Here is a 6895-nt window from a genome sequence, read left to right as displayed (position 1 = left end):
TATAGGTCATAGAAGACACTTGGGGTTTCTGTAGATCCCATAGGTTCTGAGGGTTGTCTTTCTTGAGGGAAAGGGGCTAGTTTTGATACCACTGCTGAATCAGTCATTGGATATGGGCTACTCCTTGGGGAAAAGTATACTTTTTGAGAAAGCATACCCTTTTGCCTGGAGGCAGTTCTAAAAAGCAAGTCAGGTAAGAGCCATCAACTACCAATACTTTCAGGATCTAAGGAAATAAGTCCCTCCATTCTGAAGGGGAGGTAATTAGTTGCATATGACAACATTTTACAGTCATCCGTTCAGTGGACGGCATCTCCATCCAACCCAAGTTCCACCTTCTAATAGTGGGAGGCGTACTTGACTATTTTCATACTACTCACAATAATCAATCAAATCCTGGCAGTCTACCTCTCAAATATCTCTGAGGCAGCTCAATTCTTTTGCTATGCTCACTATATTTGCTCTAGTTAAGACTACCCTCATTTCCTGCCTAGATACCTGCTCTATCCTCCTAACAATCATCCTACCTTCAGTCATATCTCCTGTCAATCCATTAAGTATTACAGGTAGAGTGACATTTTAAAATGGTGACTCCATGCATTAAAGCAATGCAAAAGTTTCACAAGTACGTCACAATAAAGTCCACATTTTGTAAAATAGCCAAAGAAATCTCCCTATAGTACGTATGATTTATGTTTTTAACCTCATCGGATGCTGTCTTAATATGGTAGGGCTGCTATAACAAAGACCTCAGGCTGGGTGGCTTAAACAACAGAAATTCATTTTCTCATGGTTCTGGTGGCTGGAAGTTAAAAATCAAGATATTGGCAGAGTTTATTTCCTCTGAGACCTGTGTTCTTGTCTTGGTGATGACCACCTTCTTCCTTTGTTTTCACATTGTTTTTCCTCTTTGAGTGTCTGTGTCCTAATCTCTTCTGATAAAGACACTGGCAATATTGGATAAGGGATCACACCCAATGAATTAATTTAACCTTAGTTACCTCTGGAAAAACCCTACTATCAAATTCAATCATTTTGAGGTACTGAGGGTTATGAATTTTAGAGGGTACACGATTCAGTCCATAATATACGCCTCCTTTAAAATGTGGTGAAATGTATTAGTTTTCCAAATACCCCTTGCTGTTACTTAATTTAAACTTTTCTGTGTATTATTTCCTGGTTTTAGTTATTTTTCATCTCTCTTCACCCTTCCTTCAGGTTTGGAATTGAATGTCATGCTCACTAGAACACCTTCCTTGTTATCTGTAAAATTGAATTAAATGTGTTTTCCCTGAATATCCATGGCACTCTTTTCGTTCACACCATAACACACATCAGATGTTATTCAATTTTTAATTTTTTCACATTAAAGTTTATTGGGATGACAATTGTTAGTAAAGTTACATAGATTTCAGGTGTACAATTCTGTAATACATCATCTATATATCACATAGTGTGCTCACCACCCAGAGTCAGTTCTCTTTCCCTCACCATACATTGGATCCCCTTTACCCTCATCTACCACCCCCACCTCTTACCCTCTGGTAACCACTAAACTATTGTCTGTGTCTATGAGGTTTTTTTTTCTTCATTTGTTTGTCTTGTTCTTTTGATGTTTTCAGTTTTGTATACCACGTATCAATCATGTACTTACTTATTTCCCCCACTGAACTAAAAAAGAAAATAAATATTGTCTTATTCATTGTTCCATCCCCAGGATCTAGTAAAACACATAACATGGATTGAAATCACCATAAATAATTTTGATCATGCATCATTTCTTACATGATTAATTACCTGAAAGCAGACTGTTTGCTTTATTCAACATTATTTCTACCATAGCACCCAGAAAATTTCTACTTACCTAATAATAAGAATATAATGATTGCTGGTTCAGATTTATTTGAATAATTTATTTATATACTTTACAATTTTTAAAACACCGTAGAAATTTGATTGCCTCAGGAATAACATACAGTCATTAACTCATCTTTTGATAGGTTGTGATTATGCCCAAAATATAATAACATTTTTTTCAGAAGTGGGTCTTAAATGGTAGGTTAATGAAATATTTGGATTTTATAAAAAAATGTTTTAGTGTCAATACTTTCATATTAATTCCTCAACCAGTGCAATGAATAACTTAAGAAAATATTTTAGGAGCAGTCTGGATTGATGTATTTTTTTTTCATTGAGTTTAAGTTAGATTAAAAGACACCTTTAAGGATTTTATCTACAAACAATGACATAGTTCATCTGAAAAGTTATTATAATGAGACAAAATGAGATTCCCGGGAAAGCTGAAAGAACAAACATGACTAGATATTTGGAAGAAAATTATCTTTGGGCATCTTTCTGAGTAATGAACAACAGAAATTAAGAGTTAAAAAGGGATTTAGATAAACACCTAAATTAGTATATTAATTTCAGAGATGAAGATTTGACATAGAAAGATTTAATGTCTTTTTTCTGACCATAAGTTTAGTAACAGCAGCAAAATCAGATCCACATACACTTTACATAACACTGCGTTCTCAATCAAAATAAATCTTGCACTAAATACACTGCACATCTGTATTTATGAGACAATCCAAATCCATATCTCTCTTTAAAAAATGGTTTGTTCACTGCCTTGTATTGGACACTGCTTTTTGATGTATGGGAATTCTATAAAAATGAGATTTAAATCTAAGTGCAATAGAGCTTTTAGCAGAAATACAAAAATGTCATGATTCAAAGAGAAAAGGGTTAGTAAAGACTTTCCAATACCCATTACCTCAAAAGATTTATCTTTATCTTTTAACACATACAATGAAAGCATCTAGATATAAAGAAGTAAAACAAACCAACAAACAAAACAAAAAGCATGGCAAATGGTTATTTTAATAGAGTTAATTGACAAAGAGAAAGAATGGTTGTGTGGAATGTCAATTATTAATAATAATAAAAGGTATATCACCTTACACGTGTAAATTCTTTTAGCAATTTTAAGGTACTTTTGCCATAATTATCTCCTATTTGAGCCACAGGCAAATGAGGTACATGGGACAAGTACTGTTATTATTTATACATCAAGACAGGAGCTCAGAGCTTTTATGATCTGTTCATGTTTAATTAAACTGTCTCCGGTCAAAATCACCGATGACCTCCACCTAATGCCATTGGTCGATTCTCAGACTAATCTCACTTGACCTGGCAGCAGTATTTACCACAGCTCATGATTAACTCCCATATCTTTCAAACACCGCCTTTATTTGGCTTCCAGGACACCACTTGCTTTTAATTGTATTCTTTCCTCACTAGCTGCTGCTCCTTCTCTTTGCTGTGTCTTCCAAGACATTCTGACTCCTTGTCATTCAATGCCCCCTTTGCTTCTTTAGTTATATTCACTCCCTTATTGATCTCATTCTGCCTCATTGCTAAAAGTACCAACAATAACCTTTCCAAAGTTTATTGCTCTAGCTTGAACCTTCTTCCTGTACTCTGGAATTAGATATTCGGCCATCTACCCAATATATCCAACCAGACTGTCTGCATGCCCTCCCCACAACCTTTCACCCACACACTTCATCACCACTGTGTGTTGATAACCTACCTTTTAACCAGGGAGCAGATCCTGTAAGATAGACACTGAGATTTGACCATTGGCTTTAGTGATGTATATACAGGTCATTGGTAGACTTGCCAAGAGGTGGTTTACTTATATAAATGTGCATGAATTACAAGATTACTGAGTTTCTTATGTGGATGTGTACAGGTAGTTTAAAGTGCTATTAAAACTTACTGTCTCTACTCCTCACCTGCTCATCAAAGGCACAGTCATCTCTCACCTGGGTTATTGCAATAAGTTCTCTCATTCATATTTTGTACCTTCACCACCCAGATTAACTTGCAACACAGCAGCCCTTGTAATTTTTTTAAAAATGTAGTAAATCGGATAATCTCACTTTTCTTGACAAAACCTCACAGTGGCCTGATCTTGACTACAGGGCAGAGTTCTTGCTGTGCTCTAAAAGATGCTTCATGACCTCACAGCCACCTTGTAATGCTGTGAGCATCTGCTACAGCTCTCCTTTGCTCACTCTGCTGTAGCACACTGACCTCTGCACTTTCCTAGAAACACATCAGGCAACGTCCATCTCGGGGCATAGGCAGTGGCTATTTTTCTCTCCAGAAAACTGACCTCTGGCTAACATTTTGTTGTAACGGTCTCTCCTCCTTTATTCAAATATGGCCTTTCTCAGTAATCATGACTCTGAAAGTCTCCTCTACGTTCCCTTTTTTATGTTTATCCATATGCTTATCATCTTCTAATGAGCTGAACTATTTATTCATTTATTTATCAGAATTATATCTTGACCCCAATGGGAACCTCAACAGGGGTCTATCCCACCTCTATCAAGATCCATCAATGGTCTAAACAAAGTGACAGCCCTACTACAAGAGTGTGAAGCAGAAGAGGGCTTTGGAAGTTGGAAGAACATGGTTCACCATATCCAGATATAGTTATTTTTTATCTCCATTTATTATTTAAAAAATGGGGAATATCTTCCAAATATAAAAGTGGCCTAAGAAGAACTGAACTGGATTATCTTGAATTTTGTGTATTTTTCAGAAACCATTCAAGAAAATCTCCCCAATCTTGAAATGAAATGAAATATCCCTGTAGTAGTGGCTTATGTCCTTCAAGAATCTCAGAATTTGACTGTATTTGGAAACTGCAGATGGAATTTGTTAAGATGAGGTCACACTGAATTAAGATAGGCCCTAACTCCAATGACTGGTATCCTTCCAAGAGGAGAAGAGAGCACATACCCACAGGGAAGAAGACCATGTGAAGACAGAGGCAGAGATGGAGTTACGAGACTACATACCAAAGAATGCCAGGGAATATCAGGAGCCCTCCAAAGCCTGAAGAAGCAAGCAAGGACTCTCCCCTAGAGTCTTCAGAGGAAGCATAATCCTGCCTGCACCTTGTTTTGGATTTTTGGCCTCCACGATTGTGAGAGGATCCATTTCTGTGTTTTTTGTTTGTTTGTTTGTTTGTTTGTTTGTTTTTTAAAGATTTTATTGGGGAACAGTGTGTACTTCCAGGACTTTTATTTTCCAAGTCAAGTTGTTGTCCTTTCAATCTTAGTTGTGCAGGGTGCCATTCAGCTTCAATTTGTTGTCCTTTCAGTCTTAGTTGTGGAGGGTGCAGCTCAGCTCCAAGTCCAGTTGCCGTTGCTAGTTGCAGGGGGCACAGCCCACCATCCCTTGCGGGAGTTGAACCAGCAACTCTGTGGTTGAGAGGATGCGCTCCAACCAACTGAGCCATCCAGGAGCTCAGCAGCAGCTCAGCTCAAGGTGCCGTGTTCAATTTTTTTTTAGTTGCAGGGGGCACTGCCCACCATACCTTATGGAAATCGAGGAATTGAACTGACAACCTTGTGGTTGAGAGCCCATTGGCCCATGTGGGAATCGAACTGGCAGCCTTCGGAGTTAGGGGCATGGAGCTCTAACAGACTGAGCCACCGGGCCGGCCCCCATTTCTGTTGTTTTAAACCACCCAATTTGTGGTAAATAATTGTAGCAGCCCTAGAAACTATCATACATTCTATAAATAAAATGACTGTATGTGATAAGTATAATCAACCATCCATAACAATTATTCCACCAAAAGAATGATTTGTAAATAGGTAGTTGAAGATGTTGAGAAACACCCAACTTCTAATTGATATGATCTAGAAGCAAAGCATAATAAATAAGTTCATACCTAAATATTTACATTGTCCTCTAAAGAAAGAAAAACATAAAATAAAACTATAATCAATAGAGCTTAACAAGACAGAGACCAAAGAGCGAATTTTTATCAGGAAATTCTCTGTAGCTTCAAAGATAGAAGACATACTGATTAGCTAATTAAATGTATATTTAGCATATATTTGGTACGCTGTCAAAAACAATATGCCAGACTAGAGAATTATATTTTCATTGTAAATAAATTAAAGCCGATTTAGACATGAATGTATTGGGAATGTGATTAACGTAAGATAGTAATCATTTCTGCATACATTAGCAACTTCAAACTAGAAAATGAGAACTGGAACAAGGAATGTGGTGAATGTGTCATTATATACCTCATTAATGTAGTTATTCAGCCAGGCAGTCAAGTATTTCTTATGCAGCTTCTTTATTGGGCAATGAAACATGTATGTTAACAATATTTCTCTTGTTTCCCTAATCACTTTCCCGGAAATGATGCCCATTGTTACTGTCAAATTGCAGCCAACACAACTCACTACTACATCCAATTCTCCCTTTCCCTTGCCTTTATTTGATGTTCTTTGTATCCCTTAGGATCCAATCAGGAGACAGAAACCACAAGTTAATTTAAGCAGGAGCAGTTTAATGTAAATAATTGTTAATAATTAGAGCAAAGAAACAATACAGATGTAAAGAGAATTTTAGTGTACGCATACACAAGGAAGGAAGGACTGAGTTGGGAGAGTGTGTCCCCCCTCCAAGGCTGGGACACAGATATCTTTTGGAGAAGTATGGTTACAGCCCACTGGTGGGCAGGACAATTCCTGGGCTGCTCCAACCACAGCTGCTTCACAATTCCTTGGCAAACTGGAGGTGGGTAGAGAGAAAGGCGCACAGAGGAATTTGGGGTATCAGGAGTCTGTAACAGTGTGCTGTTGGTAAGGCTGCATCAGGTAACCTCTTATCCTCAACCAAGGGCTGACTGAGGCTGTAAGGCAAGTGTGTAGAGGGAATTGGAGTTTTAGGAACCTTCTGGCTACCAGGGCAGCATGAGGTCTGTGGGCCACAGTGTCTGCTTCAGGAGGGAAGCAGAAAGTTGGTCACCAGACAAGGTCAGGGACTGCAAGCTTGCTGAGAAACTACATGCTCT

The sequence above is a fragment of the Rhinolophus sinicus genome, linkage group LG01 (assembly GCF_036562045.2).
Source record: "Rhinolophus sinicus isolate RSC01 linkage group LG01, ASM3656204v1, whole genome shotgun sequence".
NCBI classification, from domain to species: domain Eukaryota; kingdom Metazoa; phylum Chordata; class Mammalia; order Chiroptera; family Rhinolophidae; genus Rhinolophus; species Rhinolophus sinicus.
This window is presented reverse-complemented; position numbering follows the sequence as displayed.